Genomic DNA, 20205 nt, shown 5'->3' on the forward strand with positions numbered 1-20205 from the left:
AAGATAATGGCCAATGGCTCTGCAACCACATCCGCCCACTCCTTTAGCACCCTTGGATGCAGTGCTTCCAGCCCCATGAACTTGTGCTCTTCCAGCTTTTCTAAATAGTCCTGAACCACTTCTTTCTCCACAGAGGGCTGATCACCTCCTCCCCATACTGTGCTGTCCAGTGCAGTAGTCTGGGAACTGACCTTGTTCGTGAAGACAGAGGCAAAAAAAGCATTGAGTACATTAGCTTTTTCCACATCCTTTGTCACTAGTTTGCCTCCCCATTCAGTAAGGGGTCTACACTTTCCCTGACCACCTTGTTGCTAACATACCTGTAGAAACCTTTCTTGTTACTCTTAACATGCCTTGCTAGCTGCAACACCAAGTGAGATTTGGCCTTCCTGATTTCACTCCTGCATGCCTGAGCAATATTTTTATACTCCTCCCTGGTCATTTGTCCAAGCGTCCACTTCTTGTCAGCTTCTTTTTCATGTTTAAGATCAGCAAGAATTTCACTGTTAAGCCAAGCTAGTCACCTGCATATTTACTATTCTTTCTACACATCGGGATAGTTTGTTCCTGCAACCTCAATAAGGATTCTTTAAAATACAGCCAGCTCTCCTGCCATTTATATATAATAATATTCTCTCATTTAGTTATAAAGGAGTGACTTGCTGTCAGTAACAGGCTCTTCTACTTGCTGGGGACAAACGTTAGAGGTAGTACCGGGTTTACAATGTTGCCAGTGGCGTCGTGGGGCTGGGCCCATGATGAGAAGGGGCCCCAGCCTGCTCTGCTTGCACTGCGCCCTGAGACCCTGCCAGCATGCTGGCTCTCTCCCTTTCCCCCTGCTCACCACTTGCTCCTCGCTGCCAGCTGGCCAAGGGCTCGACTCCAACCCCTGGGCCCACTCGCTGGCTTCTCTCTGCCCCCTGGCCAGACCCCAATGCACCTCCGGCTCCAGTTAGTCTCTGTTTTTCACCACCTGTAGGGCCCTGCCTGTCTCCCCAGAGCTGAGCTGCCTGGGACTGGTGCAGAAGCCTAGCCAGTCTCAGCCAGTTGGGAGGGAACAGTGGGGTGGGCTTGGCTGGGCCCCTCCATGCAAGTGGGCTGATTGTGCCCCTCCCAAAGGGCTGGAGTGATTCCTCACCTGGGGAGCAGCCCTGGCTGCGCTGCTGGCTCAGCCTAGCAGACACAGTCGCCTCCTAGCAGGGCCAGTGAGTGTGGCCAGGAGGCAGGGTGTGGGAGAGTGGGTGTCTTAAGGGTCCGGGGGGGTGCTGGGCTGTGAGGGGGGGGAAGATCTCTGTGTGTTGGGGCACTAGGAAGTGGGGGGTTCTGTGTGGGATGCTGGGCAGTTGTGTTGGGGTTGTGGGTAGGGAGGCGCTGGGCAGGGGTGGTGTTGTGCAGGGCGCTGTGCATTGGTGGAAGGGCCTGGGAGGGCACTGGTCATAGTGGGATTGGGGGCTCTCTGGCCAGAGGGAATCGGGGCTGGGGGTGTTCCGGTGTTGGGCGAGGGGCATGTGATGCAGCATAAACCACTGTGCATCTGGCAACTGCTGGTTTGTAAATAGTGCCCTTGCACTGGGCTGGGCGGACCATATCATGCCCCTGGCCAGCCCCTCGCTCTGAGGGCTGGCCCCTCGCTCCAGGGACTGACCAGCCCCGCTGCACCAAGCTTCATTGCCCCCACAGGGGCCCACAAATATGTTTGGCACTGGGCCCACGAAAGGTTAATCCATATTTACTTTTAGATCCTCCTCAATAGCACTGCACACAAATGGAACTGCTGATTTTTAAGATGTAATTCACCACTATAATCTCCTGTAAATTACTGAAAAAAATTTGCAGTCGGGTACATAATTATTTGATGCATTTCCCCAAAGCAATCTGCACATTGACTCCAGAAAGCTTTCTACCAGCTTGGAAACATGCAATTTAGTTATAGACTCAAAGGTAAATATTGGTATTTGAAGAGTGCTCAGAAGGCATAATTAAGTGCAGTGTTTTAATGCCTCTGTGCTTAATTTATGCAAGTTCAACAATTGCTGTTGAATCCTGATTATGAATATGAAAGCAGCCTTTTTCATTGAGAACTAGTTTATAATTCAAAAGAGTCTGAAATATCATGATTATATTATGTTATTCTTGATAAAGATTGATATCACAGGTTTCCATTTATATTGACATTCTACAAAAGAAATATTGAATCGCAATGAAGCTTTAATTGGGCTAATTTAATCTCTCTCGAATATCTGTCAAGACATGGCAGGTAATATTAGATAGGCACTTGGTAATATATCTCCCAAAGCAAATTATTCACAGATAATATAATTTCCCTTCTTCCAACAAGTAATAGTGTATTAATGTGTTGCATAAAAGGTCTTAGGCCTGTGTAACATGTAATATAGGAGCAAAGGAGAGGAAAAGAGTGATGGTAGTAGGGTTGCCAAACCTCCAGGATTGTCCTGGAGTCTTCAGGAATTAAAGATTAATCTTTAAAGATTATATCATGTGATGAAACCTCCAGGAATACATCCAACCAAAATTGGCAAGCTGAGATGTGGGGAACATTAATACGGGGGGGAGATACTTTGTTGTTTTTGTTGTTGTTAATTATTGCCTACTACAGTTATTACATGATCTGGAATAGAAAGGTGCTTGAGGCATCTTAAAAGACAAATGGAAAGTCACGGGTAACTGCCCCGAAGAGTTTACAGTCTAAGGCTCAATCTATTCTGGCAGGCACTTATGCCTGTGCAGAATCCAGTTAAAGTCAGAATTGTCCAATGGACAAAGGAACAAGATGAAGAAGAGACCCATGGGAAGAGCAAATGGACTATAAGGTGCGAGAAGGGGAAGGGACAACAGGGAGCTGGGTGGAGAGAGGCAGGGAGGGAACTGAAAAGAGGCAAACAGAAGAAGGAACTGAGAGAATGTTTACACTTCAATAAAAAACCTGCATGACCAAGTCTTGAAGCCTGGGTCAATTGACTTGGGCTTGTGGGACTTCGATTGTAGGGGTAAAAATCACAGTGTAGATGTCTGGGCTTTGGGATGGATCCTGGACTCTGAGACTCACCCCACAAGAGCTTAGTGATTGGGGATTGGTCTCAGAGCCTGGGCTCTAGCCCAAGCCTGGACATCTACACTGCAATTTAAGCCTCACAAAATCAGCTGACCTAAGCCAGGCAGTCATGCCATGGATCTCTTGTTGCAATGTAAACATACTCTTAGTCACTCTATCACCTTGAGTAGGTCACTTCTCCTCCCATTTTGTGCTTTCTCCATCTGTAGAATGGGCATAATACCACTTCAGTTAAGTAATGTACTGTTAGTCTAAGGGCTAGTCTACACTGGCAACGCTACAGTGCTGCTGCGACAGTGCTTCAAGGTGGCTTGTGTGGTTGTGGCAGGGCGCTGGGAGAGAAGCGTGCCTCCCAGTGCTGATGCACACTCTACACTAGCGCTTTACAGTGCTGAAACTTGCAGCACTTGGGGGGTGGGTGTTTTTTCACCCCAAGAACATTGCAGTGCTATAAAGTGCCAGTGTAGACAAGCCCTTAGTGTTTTGTAAAGTGCTTTGAAGGTTAAAGGTGCTTTGGAAGTATTAAGTGATAGTAATAGTAGTTGCTTCCTACACAGGGCTGTTTCAGAGTACATAAGAACTGAAGATAGTAGCCAGGAGAGCAGAGACTTTGAGGCCTTCTGAGACCATGTCCTATGCTTGGCAGTATATCAGCAAAGGAGGGGTGTCTAAAGATGAAAAAATTCCATTTAGCTTTGTGATAAGATACTGTCCCAGATGGAGGATCTGGTCCTTCCATCATGCACCTCCAGTGTCTTAGCTCAACCCCTGTGCTCTCAGATACTGTCTCTTATTTTTGTGAGCTCTGTACTAATTTTGTTAATTTCTTTTTGCTTCCCTTCCCTTTATAAACCCCTTAATGTTCTACCTGCCTCTGAGAAAATTTCTGCTCACAAAAAATACTGTTAGAATGTCTGATAGATTACTACTAAATGCTGTGTATAAAAACCAACCATTGTTTCCCTTTAATGTGCAAGGAGTGTAGCTCCTGGGGCTCGGGCCTCGAAAGCCGAGGCATCTCAGGTAGTTCTCACCCTAGCTAGTCGGCTTAGTGATCAGCTAGGACGTATGGTATGTGTTGCCCTTTTTGACCCAAGCAGCTAGTCAAAGTTTAGGGCCCTGTGGGTGTTCCAGTTAGGAGTAGACGTTGGCGGTAGGTGTTCCTTCACACTTGTTTTTTATTCACAAAGAATGTACAAAATCCTGTGTCGCTCAACACAGAGGGAATCGAACAGCAGGAAACAACCTCTTTTGGGCTCAGCACCATGAGCAGTCTTTTCAGCCTGTACCTCTGACCCCATCTCTGCAGGCTTCTTCCAGGATCAGCCACATACTTTCAGCAGCTCCTCCAGCCTCTCTTTCACTATCTCTGGGTATGTCTACACTACGGGATTATTCCAATTTTACATAAACCAGTTTTGTAAAAAAGATTGTTTAAAGTCGCGTGCACACGGCCACACTAAGCACATTAATTCGGAGCTGTGCGTCCATGTACCGAAGCTAGCGTCGATTTCTGGAGTGTTGCACTGTGGGTAGCTATCCCATAGTTCCTGCAGTCTCCCCCGCCCATTGGAATTCTGGGTTGAGATCCCAATGCAAAAACAGTGTCACGGGTGATTCTGGGTAAATGTCGTCACTCAATTCTTCCTCCATGAAAGCAACGGCAGACAATCATTTCGCGCCCTCTTTCCCTGGATTGCCCTGGCAGACTCCATAGCATGGCAACCATGGAGCCTGTTTTGCCTTTTGTCACTGTCACCGTATGTGTACTGGATGCTGCTGACAGATGCGGTACTGCAGTGCTACACAGCAGCATTCATTTGCCTTTGCAAGGTAGCAGAGATGGTTACCATCCCTATTGCACTGTCTGCCATGCCATTGTAAATTGGCGATGAGATGACGGTTATCAGTCGTTCTGTACCATCTGCTGCTGTCATGGGTGCTCCTGGCTGGCCTCGCTGAAGTCGCCTGGGGGCGCATGGACAAAAATGGGAATGACTCCCCGGGTCATTCCCTTCTTTATGTTTTGTCTAAAAATAGAGTCAGTCCTGCCTAGAATATGGGGCAAGTGTACTAGAGAACCAGAGAGCACAGATGCTCTGTGTTAGAGCCCCAGAGATCCCGGAGAAATGATGAGCTGCATGCCATTCTAGGGGGTGCCCCTGCAACAACCCCACCCGTTGCTACCCGCCTCCCCCAATCCTCCTGGGCTACCATTTGTGTGATGAAGTAATAAAGAATGCAGGAATAAGAAACACTGACTTTTTAGTGAGATAAAATGAGAGGGAGGAAGCCTCCAGCTGCTATGATAGTCCAGGCAGGACATTAAAGGGTGGCGAGAGAGAGGAGCCCAGCCTCCCGCTGCTATGATAGTCCAGGCAGTACAGAACCTTTTCTTTAGACATGAAAGGGGGTGGGGGCTGATGGAGCTCAGCCTCCAGTTGCTATGATGAAGACGGTTACCAGCCGTTCTGTCGGGAATGACCAGGAGTCATTCCCATTTTTACCCAGGCGCCCCTGGCCCACCTCACTGAGGCCAGCCAGGAGCACTCACGGGCTGTTGATGACAATGGATAGCAGTCATATTGTACTGTCTGCCACTGGGAAGGGGATGCTGGTGTTCAGCGCTGCAGCACCCTGTCTACCAGCAGCATGCAGTAGACATAAGGTGACATTGAAAAAAGGCGAGAAACATTTTTTTTTCCCTTTTCTTCTGGGGGGAGGGGGGGGGAAGGGTGTAAATGGATGACATATACCCTGAAACACCTGGGAAAATGTTTTTGACCTTTCAGGCATTGGGAGCTCAGCCAAGAATGCAAATGCTTTTCGGAGACTGCGGGGACTGTGGGATAGCTGGAGTCCTCCGTACCCCCACCCTCCCTCCATGAGCGTCCATTTGATTCTTTGGCTTTCCGTTACGCTTGTCACACAGCACTGTGATGTGGCCTCTGTCTATCATAGCCTGGAGATTTTTTTCAAATGCTTTGTTATTTCGTCTTCTGTAATGGAGCTCTGATAGAACAGATTTGTCTCCCCATACAAAGATCAGATCCCATATCTCCCATATGGTCCATGCTTGAGCTCTTTTTGGATTTGGGACTGCATCACCACCCGTGCTGATCAGAGCTCCACGCTGGGCAAACAGGAAATCAAATTCAAAAGTTCATGGGGCTTTTCCTGTCTACCTGGCCAGTGCATCCGAGTTCAGATTTCTTTCCAGAGTGGTCACAATGGTGCACTGTGGGATACTGCCTGGAGGCCAATACCGTCTATTTACAGCCACACTAACCCTAATCTGACACGGCAATACCGATTTCAGCACTACTCCTCTCGTCGAGGAGGAATACAGAAATCGGTTTAAAGAGCCCTTTATATCGATATAAAGGGCCTCGTTGTGTGGACGGGTGCAGAGTTAAATCAGTTTAACACTGCTAAATTCGGTTTAAACTCATAGTGTAGACCAGGCCTCTCACTCAGTCTGTTCTCAGTTTCTGTGTGTTCTCTTCCACGCACATGGTCACAATATCCAGTCAAACCCTCCAGCCACGTGGTGCTAGTTTCTGGGCAGGCTCTCTGAGACTTTGTTTGAGGTGTGTCCTTTAACTATTTCTTACAGTTGACTTAAATGGGGACTCAGTCACACATCAGTTTTAAAGAGATGCTAACTCAACCCATAACAATGTTTCACCCAGCTCACAAGTACATTTTTCAAGCATATTCTTCTGACTCCAATTAAAGGCTCCATTAAAAACAAGATCATGTGCAAATGAATAGCATTTTCCCCACTCTTCTTGGTGAACTTCTTTCCTCAAATCCAGTGGTTTTACATCTTCTTCCATCTCTTTGCAGATGAGTAGCTCTTCTGGAACATTCTTATCTTGTCCAATTGTTGCCGGATAAAACAGATATTTTTGGCAGCTCCTTTCACCCATTTTGAGATGTCACAAGCCACCATTGCTAAGCTTTGTCAAACACATATTTTCATGTAGTCCTGCCAGAGGCATTCAGTTGTCGTTATTACTCTTTTGTACTTCCAGTGAGTTGACATTCAATGTGAATTTTTCTCCTAATGATGTCTAGAAATGGTTTAGCTTCATTGGAGAGCAGATAAGGTCATGCATGCCTTACGTGAGACCAGCTGATCAATAGTGGAGTATGCCAAATACTGCAAAAAAAGGTATGCATGAGCATTCGTTGATCTAAAACCACACACTTGCTCTGCTGCTGGTACTCAAAACTTTTCACAAAAATTCACTTACTAAAAATTTGCATGTTCCCAGAAAAGACACTGTGAATCCTCCTGTGAATATATTTTTATGCTAATTCTCGCATTGATATAGTTTTGCATAAGTGTTCTCAATGGAAGCATTCACATCTGAGGGCAGAAAAAATACTATGTGATTGATTTAGGTGACAAATCACTCTGAAGCAATGATCTCAGTGCTGGATTCTCACAGCCCTTCTTCAGCCATGCAGGAATATAAGGGGGAGTAATGTCTCCTTTACTCCCCTGATTGGTCCCACTCTGATTGTAACTCCATCCATGCAATAGGGAAAGCGGGAGGCTGCTTGCACAATAATCCTCACTGCAAACAAGTGGCAGGACGTGAAAGGAGCCCTGCTTCTTCACCTCCTGCTTTGCCAGCCAGACTAGCTTCCTGGTGTGCATTGGGGGAATAAGCTGCTCCACCAAAAGATAAAGTTACGTACTTCACTCCCACAGCAAGGGGGCAGCAGAGGAGGAGCTTTAAGGGTCACGTAGTTATGTTGCTCCCAGCTATGGGAAATTTTCATGCCTCTGTAATGTAGTTAGCTTGACTTAAGCCCCTCCATAGACACAGCTAAATTAGCCTGAAGCACTGCAGCTCTGTAATGCAATAATCTAGTCCTTGGTGAACAACCTATAGGCTGGAATATATTTACATAATCCATTCATCAATACAGGGTAGGGAGGACTTCTGGCAAATATTTTGTCCAGCTCCAATCAGCATGTGCTATTTTCATGTGTTAAAAGATGCAATATGTCAACCACGATATGTGTTGTTTCTAACAAACAAACCCAGCATAACATTATTTTAAATGCTGGGAAGCAGAATAATTTATTTCGTTCAGTGCTCCTCCAGTACTTCAGAACCAGCAATATTTAGCCCCTTTTCTCTTCAAAACTATCAACTCACTACTTTATTTATTTTTATTTGCATTATCATGGCACCTAGGAGTCCCCATTATGCACCTGGAACTCATTTTGACAGATGATGCACAGACACAAAGTAGTGGACAGTTCCTGCCCCAAAGAGCTTACAATCTAATTTAGCCTTCTATTAATACAAAGGATGACCTGCCTGTTCTTTGCAGAAAATATCATCATGCTACCTAGAAAATTTACCCCAATAAGTTGGCAAAGTCAAGCCCTCAAAAATTAGGAACTTTCAGAATTAAGATTGTCTGTCTGTGCCAAAAGCATAGGGAATGTTCCCACTCCCCATTTTTTAAGGGGGAGGGATAGCTGAGTGGTTTGAGTATGGGCTTGCTAAACCTAGGGTTGTAAGTTCAATCCTTGAGAGGGCCACTTAGGGATCTGAGGCAAAATCAGTACTTGGTCCTGCTAGTGAAGGCAGCAGGCTGGACTCTAAGACCTTTTCAATGTCTCTTCCAGTTCTAGGAGGTAGGATATCTCCATTTATTTATTTTTATCTTCTCTCTGCCTGAGGAAGCTGTTTGCTTCTCCTTGGCTGAAAGCTCCATCTGTTTTCAATCTACTTGAGCTACTATGCAGAGTTTTTTTTCTCAGAGCAAAGCATGTGCTCCAGTATCTGAAATTCAGCTGTGCAAACCATATGGGCCCGATTCCTAAACATCACATGCAAATATAACTTTTCTTTTAACCTGGTGGCTCCTTTGTCTTTGGCTGAGGACCAAAATGGCAACCAGCAACCCTAGAGACTGGGAAATGCAATGGTATAATAAAGTCAGCCACTATTGTCCCCTGCCTGCATTGTGCCCTGCTGCCCCATGCACAGCTAGTCCAGACCGTTGGGAGATTTTTAACATGTGGATTATCATGTGTGTTAAACACTGATTTACATCATCTCAGAATTACTAAAAACAGCCAGGCCCTGTGATTACCAACATTAAAGAATCTTGTTTGAAAATGAACCTCATTTTCTTCAGGGACATAGTTCCTAGAGTTTAATGTAACTGGTTAGCACTACAGATATACCTTTAAATAAAATGAGTAACTCTAACTAATGCTGTACTTCTGAAATAGAAGAGAACAAATATATTCAAAGGCAACATATTTAATCCCATCATTTCTACGTATTAAAGGCTTTCATGATTTAGTAAGGGAATGTGTTTGAACTGGAAATGTATGCAATAGCAGGTGGGTTTTCAGCCAAATGTGCAATTGAGTTCTTAGAGGGCACCATTATACATGATCCTGATCAGCATGATTGATGCATGCAAAAGAATTAAGCTGTAACTATTAGAACATGAAGCGCGTTCACTTTTAAAACAAACAATCAAACAAAAATACCACAGCGGAGACATCTGAAATAAATATTATTGTATGCATCAAAATATGAAAACTAATCTTATTATCAGCTTGCTATTCTAGGACATTAAAAAGGCCACAATTTTCTGTTAGGAGAGAAAATACAATTTTCCTTTTAAGATTGAATGCAGCAATTATTTTTAGATAATTGTGATAAATGTTCCTAACTTCAAGGAGTTGGAAAAACTCATCAGGGCACTCCAGCAGTGTTCCAAAGCCAAATAAAGAGGGAAAAATCCACGATATGGACTAGAAAATACAAAAATCAAAATACTACAATTATTTCTGCCTTAGCTCTGACCTGTCACAGTGTCTGTCATGCATTATTCTAGTCAGTACTGTCAGGAGTTGCATTTCCTATGGCACAGGAGCAGGAAATGATCCATTCAGAAGAGCCAAGTGGCAGCTGAGATGTCTATAATGTGATGGATGTGGCATCAGAGTGAGTTACACATAGTGGAAACCCAATGTTTGGGTCATTTAATACTGGACTGAACAAAACACAAGGAAATATATGTAAAGATACCTGCTTTGGCAGGGGCTTGGTCTATATAGATGCAATAGATCTTGTCCATCTCTGTTTTGTGAGTGCATCAAAGTTGGTTATGGAGTATGGCGTTGAGGATACCGGGAGGAGAGTCTCAAGTGGGAGAACTGAAGTTTAGGGCCTGCCAAGTAGGTAAAGAAGCTGGGATTCATTTACTACTTATTACACTGGTCTTTGCTGTGCATTTTAAATTGATATAGCAATAACATTGAAAACTATATGAGTTAGTTACTCCTTGCAACAATAATTTCCTCCTCTGCAGCATCTGCCCTCTTTGCAATGGCACATGCTCTTGAATGAATGGTGGCTAGAGAGCAGTATGGATGGATGGATGGCTGAAGGCATCTCTCTGCATGGATATGCTAGGAGTCATGTGTCTGGAACCACGTTTCCCCTGGGATCTCAGGGTATCTGTGCAATAATAGGGCAGTACTTCTGACCTTCCTATCCTCCCTATAGCCATTTCCTCCTGCTGGAGGGGATGGTCTGTCTGGTTTTCCTAAGTATTCAAAATCACCGTCTTTTTAGCCTACATTGTACCTCCTCAGAAACTCTTCTGTAGGAAAGTAAATACAGACCTCTCATCCCTTCTCCATTATGGAAGTATCAGCTGCATTTCCAGAGTTAAGGCTGAGTTGAGTTTTGCACTTCTAAAACAGGGTTACAACCACTTTGTTACATATGAAGAATACAGCGCATCCACTGCAAAATTACAGCGCTTCATCCTGCAGTGACATCATGGAAGGGGGGAGGCAGTAGAAGAAAAAGTCTTTTTAGAAATAAGTTTAATTTAATTGATGACTTGAAACATTTATGCACTAATCATAATTGTATGGTTATTGCATGGCATCATTATAGAGCAGGGTGTCTCAACTGCGCATTTCCACACCTTAACATGTTTGCATTTTTCTTGAATTTAACCTCAGGTTTGAATGTCCTGGATATCTGATGCTTGTTTTGGGGATAAGTACAACATACCTGGAATATTTTGCCCTTAATGATATGTACTCAAAGATTATATATAATGGGCAGAAAATAGATTTGACAGAGCCCTGGAAGCAGGGCTGGCGCTTCCATTTAGGCAACCTAGGCGGTGGCCTAGGGCACCAGGATTTGGGGGGGGATGGCATTTTGCCGCCCTTGGCGGCAATTCGGTGGTGGGGGGTCCTTCCAAGCTCTGGGTCTTAGGCGGCAATTCTGCGGCAGGTCCTTCACTCGCTCTGGGACCCGCTGCCAAAGTGCCCCGAAGACCGGGAGCACGGAAGGACCCCTGCCTAGGGCACCAAAAACCCTGGCGCCGCTCCTGCCTGGAAGCTGACAATTGAGAGAGCCTGAAAGGAGAGAAACAGGAGTGGAAGCTAAGAATGATCAAGCCTGAGAATCAGAGAGTGGATAAAGTCCTGGAAGCACATAAAAACATTTCTCAAAGCAGATAAAGACCCTGGAAAATGAAGCGAAAGTCTAAATGAAATTCCAGGAATCCAATCCAGGGAGATATTTTAATGTCAGCCAATGTAAACAACAGCACCATCCCTTATTATGTAATAGTTCTTTCTGGGGACAAACAATGGAACATGGCTATGGAAGTTTCCTATGCATTCTTAATGCAGAACATGCAGGTTCCCACTTGCACTTTGCAGGGTACCTGCTATATTTCTACTCTCGGTGAAAGAAATGTTTTTATAACCTCAAAGTAATCCCACTGAAAACATGTTCTCTGAAAGCACAGGCAGTAAAGCTTATAGCTCACATTTAGAATCCATACCTAGGTTCATTAAGCTTTAAATGATTCCTTTTTGTACTATTTGTTTCCATGTTTCTTTTCATGAGCAATAATTCAGGCTCCAAGCCAGTTGCAAAAAATTACACTTATAATTTCTTTGGAAAACACGAAGGGGACGATTCAGCTCTGGTATGTTTTCCACTCAAACTGGTCATATCAGGCATGAATTAAGTCCAATAAGAGCTTATTGGGGTATTGAGAGTCTAGGGGCAGTGAAACACAAAGAAAGATAAAATATTATAACAATGGAAAGAGAAGAGATTTTTAAAACACCAAACAAAAGCAATCTGCAAGCTTTACGGCTCTCATACCCTGCAGATGAACAATACCCCATTTTCTCATTACTATCTTTCCCTTGTGTTATCTGTCAATACAATAGATGGCCCTTCTCCTCCAATTGGATACATGTTGATGGACCTTCAGACTTGCACAGCATCCCATTGAAGTCAATGTGACTCCACATGGATACAGGGGCTCCTTCACACAGAGTTTATTGCAGAAACAGGGCCATAGATTGTAAACTTCTTGGAATAAGGATTTTGATTTATTTTGTGCCTGTAAACCATCATGCATGTTTATGATGCCATGTAGTAGATGATAATATTACACCCAGTGCAGATTCCTTATTTAAAGCGCTGTTACAATTTGTATTGAATTTTATAGCATCTAAATGTCAGTGCCATACTCAGTTTCCATTCAATCCTTGCTGTCTGTATTTTCCCAGATGTAGAGCAATTGCGCTTTCAGTTAGAATGACTTCTATTTTGAATGAAGGGAAACAAAAAAACAAGAAGGAACAAAAGGAATTTCTCCATGACAGAGCAGTGTGGTGTGTGTGTGTGTGTGTGATGTCTACATGTACATATAGACCCATATTTTCAAAGTATGCTCTCAAAGTGTATATGCATATTTACCTCTAAGTTCTATGCAGGCAGCTTCCATCACACATGCACAGTTTGGGGTTTCATGCATACATTTGTGAAAGCATGCAATTCAACTTGCATACATGTTTTGGACACTGAACGTGTACAAAGAGCCCATAATTAGAGATGATCAGAAATTTTCTGATGGAAATGCTGTCGGAAAATGCTGATTTGTCAAAAGCAAAATGTTCAGAGGAATATGTTGATTTTTAACAAAATTTTGTTCAGAAAGGTGGTTGTGGTTTTTTTTGTTTTGTTTTGTTTTAAAGTATTTTGAAAAGGTGAAAACTCTGTGTGTGACCTTTCTGGAATGGAAAGTTTCAATTTTCTGTTTCAAAATTACTTTTTGTTTCAATATTTTAAAGCTGCATTTTATACAATGTAAAATTAAAAAATGATTTGATTTTATTGGAACAAAATGTTTTGATCAACCTGAAATTACTTTCCCCCCCCAGAATTTCCTTTTGTGGGAAACTTAGAATTTTTGGAATGGAAAAAATTTCAAAATCATAGAATTTCCCATGAAATTAAAACAATCCAGTTCCTGCCCATCTGTAGCCATAATATCAGCTAATATGTGTCTACGCTCTTTGTACTAACTAAAGGAGAAGTGTTGACTGGCTGTTGCAGGAGCTGTTTGCAGATCTTGGCCAAGGTGCAGGTTCTATTGCCAGGCCTGTCCTTTCATAGGGAGGGATAACGGAGAATCCCATCAGCCACTTCTGGAAAGGAGGGAGTGGGGGGGACTTGAAAAGGGGATAGTAGAATATGGAGGAGAAATGTTCACAGAATAGGAATGAGAGAAAAGAGAAACACAAAAGCCTAAGCAAGAGAGAAAAAAAAGAGATAAAAGAAATAAAAAAGCAGAGATAGCACCTACATTTTTGATAAAAGATTCCATAAGATTTTCTGACAGATACTGAATTAATTAAATGAATTATTAAAGACACTTGAAAATAAAAACATCTTAATACAAACCTCTCTTCTTTCCTATTTTCTTTTTCCTCCTTTTCCTCTCCAGATTTTAGAGAGGAAGTTTAATTGCAGAAGATTTTCTCTCCTGTACAAAGGAAATTGCGGGGCTTAATAATAATGACTGAACAACGCTTTCTTGTCTGACATGATACCACCAACACCAGATATATTCTGAGTATGAACTGAGAAGGTCAACTGAAGTTAAGAAAAGGAATTTTCAGAAATGTCTGCCACAGGAGGATTCCAAATTCCTGGCAGAGTAAATGGTCTATATTCATGCTTGTCATCCTGGATGTATTCTTCTGCCAAGATGGACAGCTTTGAACTCTGTTCCGCAGTGCTGGCCTTTTCAGACTCTGATAGAAGCCCTGGCTGTCTTGGTGCTCCATCAGATTCTAGGTAAGGAAATTGGTACTGGAAATTGGTGCTGTTTTGTATTCCATATCCTCCAAAGTTTGTAGTCTTCCTATGGAAGCCTCTGTGAAGGAGAATACAGGGGATGGAAAAGAACAACATATTGTAACAGAGTTGTAAATCGTCCTCTATTTGAGCAGATGGTGAGCTCTCTTCCCTTGAAATATGCATCAGGCAGGGTTGGAAACCTCTCTTTTCACAGCTGAACATTCTTTGATACAGAAATATGGAAAAAGCTTACAAGAGAGACAGACAACTTGCCTTTTCCTCCACATGCATGTACAGTGAAAACACTAAGCAAGGGCAAGGTTTAACCCATAGTGATAACTAGAAGTGTGGAGGAGTTTGGGACTAGGAAATCTCACACAGTACAGGCAATGACATACTGATGCAAATGCTAATTTGTTGATATTTATAGTGGAAACCACCGTGCATATGTGCGGTGTATTGTATATGTATCCAGAGAGAGGGAGGATATACAATAATATGTTAAGCATAAAGGTTTTATCAGTGTGTGTTTAGGATGGCTGCATTAGTCATAAGTGAGTTATGCACGTGATCTGGAACAAGTGTATGTCATCCAAAAGAAGGGCAAATAGGTTGCAGTGCATTAGAAAGGTTCTATGTTCTAGGTGTGTGTGTTAGATAAGTAGATGCATACCTGGCTGACCTACATGGAATATAAGAGCCTCCTTCTCCCTCCAACTAAAAAAGCTCAAATGGTGGATATCCATGCTTTTAACGGTGACAGTTCTGTGTTCTGTCCCAGCTGGTGCTCGCTCGAGGGAAGTCAGGGATTACACAGACACATTTTTTTCAAATGTGTTTGTATAGTGCTTAGCAACGGAGTCCCGGTTATGTTTAGGGCATTTGGATTCTATAAGTATGAAATAATAATAGTGATTAAACTGCTTCACTATGTGAAGTGCAGCATGTGTATACTTATTAGACACTGTCCTCACATGCTGGATGGCACCCGTATCAAAAATGAGAGGAGAAAAAGCCCTAGGCGGTTAGAGCTCTCGGTAAGAGAGTCTGTTCCTTGACGTGTTAGTTCAAGATGTTACATGCCATGTTTTCTTGTTTTGAACTGAAAGCTGAATGTGAATAAACTGCCTTTGGTTTAGTCAACACAGAGTTGCAAAAATACTATATTCAGAAATCATGATAAATGTGTTACCTTTGTATACCACCTTTCATTCCAAAGGATCCCAAAGCACACTATCAAGCATACTAAAGGAGCAAAGAGTCCTGTGGCACCTTATATCCTAACAGATGTATTGGAGCATGAGCTTTCATGGGTGAATACCCACTTCCTCGGATGCAGCATACTAAAGGAATCACTCTATTAACCCTCCATTAAAATATAGCCTCTTCTGCGGTGGGAGGGCAGATAAGCCTGGAACTGCATGGTGTAGATTTCTGACAAAGGACACTGTTAAATTCTTAATCTTATGTAAAATTCCATTGAGTCTTTAATGTTCATCCAGAGTAGATCGCATATAGGGCTTAATTCTGCAAACACTTACTACAGAGTATAGTGCTTACTACTATGAGTAGGTCCATTAACTTAAATGAGACTACTTGCAGTAACGGGACAGAGTGCTAGTAGTTAGTGTTTGCAGGATAATGTTAGTTTTTGAGACCTTGCACAGAGTAAACCACATAATATGGGAGAGCTTCAACGTATGAACAATGTGGATAATATCTCCCACAGAAGGAAGATGGACTGAGCTGACCCTGCTCTAGCATTTGAAGCTGAGATTCTAGAGAATCTAGGCATTTCATAGCTGAAGCTTAAACCACAAAGGCCACGTCCAGACTAGGAATTAAAATCGATTTTAGATACGCAACTTCAGCTACGAGAATAACGTAGCTGAAGTCGAATTTCTAAAATCGAGATACTCACCAGTCTGGACGGCGCGGCATCGATGTCCGCGGCTCTCCGCGTCGATTCCGGAACTCCGTTCGGATTGATGGAGTTCCGGAATCGATGTAAGCGCGCTCGGGGATCGATACACCGCGTCCAGACTAGACGCGATATATCGATCCCCGAGCAATCGATTTTAACCCGCCGATGCCGCGGGTTAGTCTGGACGAGGGCTTAGACATCACTTCTTGAAGGAATTGCCAAGTGCCTTTCATGCTACATAACAGCATCCAAAACCAGGAAGAAGTATCTGTTTAATAACTAAATTTTTTTTCTTTACATCTGTGAATACTGCAGGTCATTTGGTTCAAGGTGGTTATATTTATATTCCCACCAATAATGAAGACTTAAATGTACTTTATCATAAACCCAGAGCAGGGTGCTTAAAAGAAAAAAATGATTCAGCAACCTTGAATGGTAGCTTAGTTTTTGAATACCTCTCCCTTTTAGTTTGCTACGTGCCAATCCACTAGAATAAGCAGCTTGAGGGAAGTTCCTTTGTTTTCTTTGCTGTTTCTCGGCCTCCATAGGGTCAGCAAGTAGTGGTGAATTTGCTCTTCTCTTTGTGAGTTGTGAATGATCAGAATAAAACCATCATTTGGTTTGTCAGCACACAGCCTTCTAAAAATACCAAGAAACAATGTATCTGTAGAAAAAAGAATCATCTATAATTTATGAATAGTAGCTTTGTCTTTCTTTTAAAAGAGGAAATCTTTTCTGTGTATGTCAAGCCACTGACACATGGGCATACCAGGAACCCCATTTATTACACATTTGTTTTTATATTCTTCAACTGCTTACATTTTAAATGATGTTTTTGTCATGTGTTTGGCTTCAGCTTTTAGTCACGGACATTAATACCTGGCATGTTAAGGTGAAGTAGGCAGTCATATACCATGTTGCTGAATGCATATGTGGTAAGGGCCAAGCATCTCATTCAAAGATGATGATCTATACAGAGATTTCTACGCAAGACCGTTCTGCTTTAGTGTTTTTACCATGTGACATTATGATAGAGAAATGATGATCCTTTAATAGAAACTCTTAGAATTAGGACTGAATTTGCTACCCAGAGTTTTTTTCTTTTGTGAATTATCCACCATAATAGCTGACCTTCCTTTCTCTTGGTATTGTGAAGAGGGATATATGGTGTTTTATCCCCCCTGCACTCTTGCTTAATTTCTCACATTTGTAGATGCACTAACTCAAGTCACTTCTAAAATATGTTCCCTGCAAAAGCATTTTTTTTTTAATGCACGTGAAAAATTGTGAATTTCCTTAGAAACTAAATGTTGTCATTTTTGGTGCAAAATGGTAATGTTTGTTCTCTGAAAACTTCTTTTTCCTGGTAGGCAACTGCAATGTCCTTTTGACTTCTTTGCAGCCATGAGTCAGCCCACTCAATTCTATTTCCCCAACCCAACCCTCCCTACTTGGCCCTCTCTGCCCTCCAATCCTGGCTAGGCCCCCCGGACAAACTCTTCTCTCCTGGTACCTGTTGCCGCGTCTTCCTGAGGCAACACATGGCTAGGGGACATGCAGGGTCACGTGCTCCCCTCCCCAGATTTCTGCCAGAGTTCACACCAGTAACAACCTTTCGGCACTGTGCAGGAGGGAAGGGATGGGAGCTGCTTCCAGCTGAAGGGGGAAGGGATGACCTGGCCTGTGTCTTTGCAGAGCTCATCTCTTCCCTCACTCTCCCCTGTGGCTTGAAGCAGCTTGTTCCTTCCTGCCCACACAGTGTCAACAGGCAGCTGTCATCTCCAGGCTGCTGCTGGACACCGACATAATACAGTCATCTACTATCCCCCAGCTACAGCACAGGCAGGAAGGATTTAAGCCCTGAGGATGCATTGTGCACCAGGGCCCAGGGAACCTGGCTGCCTGGCCAGAGAGGTGGCTCAGCAGAGGAGGGTGCCAAGGGGATGGAGTAGCCCTGTGCTCCCTGGGGGTAGGACTCAGGGTGGGGATGGGGAGTGAAGAGGGTGTCATGCCCCTGCATAGGGGCTGGTGTGGAGCATGCAGGGTCAGGGTGTGAACAGGCTGGAAATTGCTTCCCCCAGCACAGACACACACACACACACACACACTGTCTCTCTCTCTCACTCTCTCCAGAGTTTAGCTGAGGGGTGGAGAGTCTTCCCCGTGCCAGCGCTGTGCGGGGCTTTGGCACACGCAAGGCTTGGCTCCTTCTGGCCAGTGCCCCGGGCCGGAGGATCTTGAGCTTTCCCAGGGCGCTGGCCCAGCCAGAGGCAGTGGGGGAAGGAAGGAACCTGTCAGCCAGGCTGCTGGTGAGCTGAGCACTCTGACCGGGGGCTGGCTGTATGCACAGCGCTGGGAGCGGGACACGCCCCACAGGGGGGTTATAGAAGAGCAGAGGGGCTGGGGAGGGGTAAAGGGGCAAAGCAGGGAGAGGACAGTTTGAGTGGGAGCATGTAAAGGGCTGATGGGCGGGCAGCAGAGGCAACATGTAACCGGCCATCACCTGGCGCCTGCCCACACTCACCAGCCACCGCAGCATGCAACCAGTGCCGGCCAGAAACAGGATGGGGGCAGGCCCCACTGGGCGAAAGCCAGCACACACCGGCAAGCAGGGGGAGCGGCTGGCCTCACGCACTTAGCTTTGCCCCGCCACCAGCCTTGCATACCCACCCCCATTGCTGGCCACTGGACCCCCACCCCAACTCACTGCTTGTGGGCAGGCAGCTGGGGAACAGAGATCCAGCCAGCAGCAAGATTTGCCCATACTGATGTAGGGGGAGACAGAAAATACGGGACAACTTGTCCATTTTTAAGAAAAAGTTGGGACAGCAGCAGGAGGGCTTAAATATGGTACTGTCCCTTTAAAAAGGATGTCTGGTCACCCTAGAGTTGAGGAACCTCCAAAAGTGCAAAGATTTTTTTTCCTTTGGGTGGATTGGTTGTAATTTTAGCCCCGTTGACATCAGTAGGCATTTTGTCATGGATTTACAAATGATCCAGGATTTCACCCATCATACTCACAATACTCGTGTATTAGTACTTTTGGGTAGGGTAGGGTAGGGAATTATGAGTATAAAGCCAGGTTTTGCCTAAAAGAACTGCCTTTATCCATTATGAAAAATTGCCTCAAAAGCACCAGCTATTTCTTTGTAATACTGCTGGAAACAAACATATTTCTGTCAGTTTCTTAACAGTACAGGTTTTGGTTTTCCCTGCCTAGCTGAGCTAATGGCAGGTTTTAAAAAGCCAATACATAGCACCATTCATTTGTCAGGAAGTGTTTGGAGTCATAATCATGAGACCAATTAACAACAGCTAGTGTTCTCAGGCAAGATGTAAAACATAACACATCCTTCCTGTTGTGGCTGTGTATATCCATAGTGGCTCAGGATTTCAAAAAGCAAATTGAATGCTTCTGAATAGCTACTGTTTAGAACGTTACAGGAAGTTGTTATATAGATTCTACAGTTACTATGCACCATGTGGATGTGTGTGTGTATATGAACATATCAGTTGTATGAGATGTTGTCATGGTATAATTCCCCACTCTGAACCTTAGCATCTAAAAGATGGGGTACCAGCATGAATTCCTTTAAGTTCAATTACCAGCTTAGTACTTGTAGCGCTGCCACCAACCAGGAATTCCAGTGCCTGGTACACTCTGGTCCCCCCAAAACCTTGCCCGGGGACCCCCAAGACCCAGACCCTCTGGATCTTAACACAAGGAAAGTAAACCCTTTCCTTCACAGTTGCATCTCCCAGACTTCCCCTCCCTGGGTTACCCTGAAAGATTACTGTGATCCAAACTCCTTGAATCTCAAAACAGAGAGGAAAATTCACCTTCCCCCCTCCTTCTCTCTCCCCCTCCCAGACTCTCCCTGAGAGAGAAAGTAATCCTAACACAGAGAGAAAATAACCTTTCTCTCCCCCTTCCCTCCTTTCTCCCCACCAATTCCCTGGTGGATCCAGACCCAGTCCCCTGGGGTCTCACCAGAATAAAAAAACAATCAGGGTCTTAAACAAGA

The sequence above is a fragment of the Gopherus flavomarginatus genome, chromosome 5 (genome assembly GCF_025201925.1).
Source record: "Gopherus flavomarginatus isolate rGopFla2 chromosome 5, rGopFla2.mat.asm, whole genome shotgun sequence".
In the NCBI taxonomy this organism is placed as follows: domain Eukaryota; kingdom Metazoa; phylum Chordata; order Testudines; family Testudinidae; genus Gopherus; species Gopherus flavomarginatus.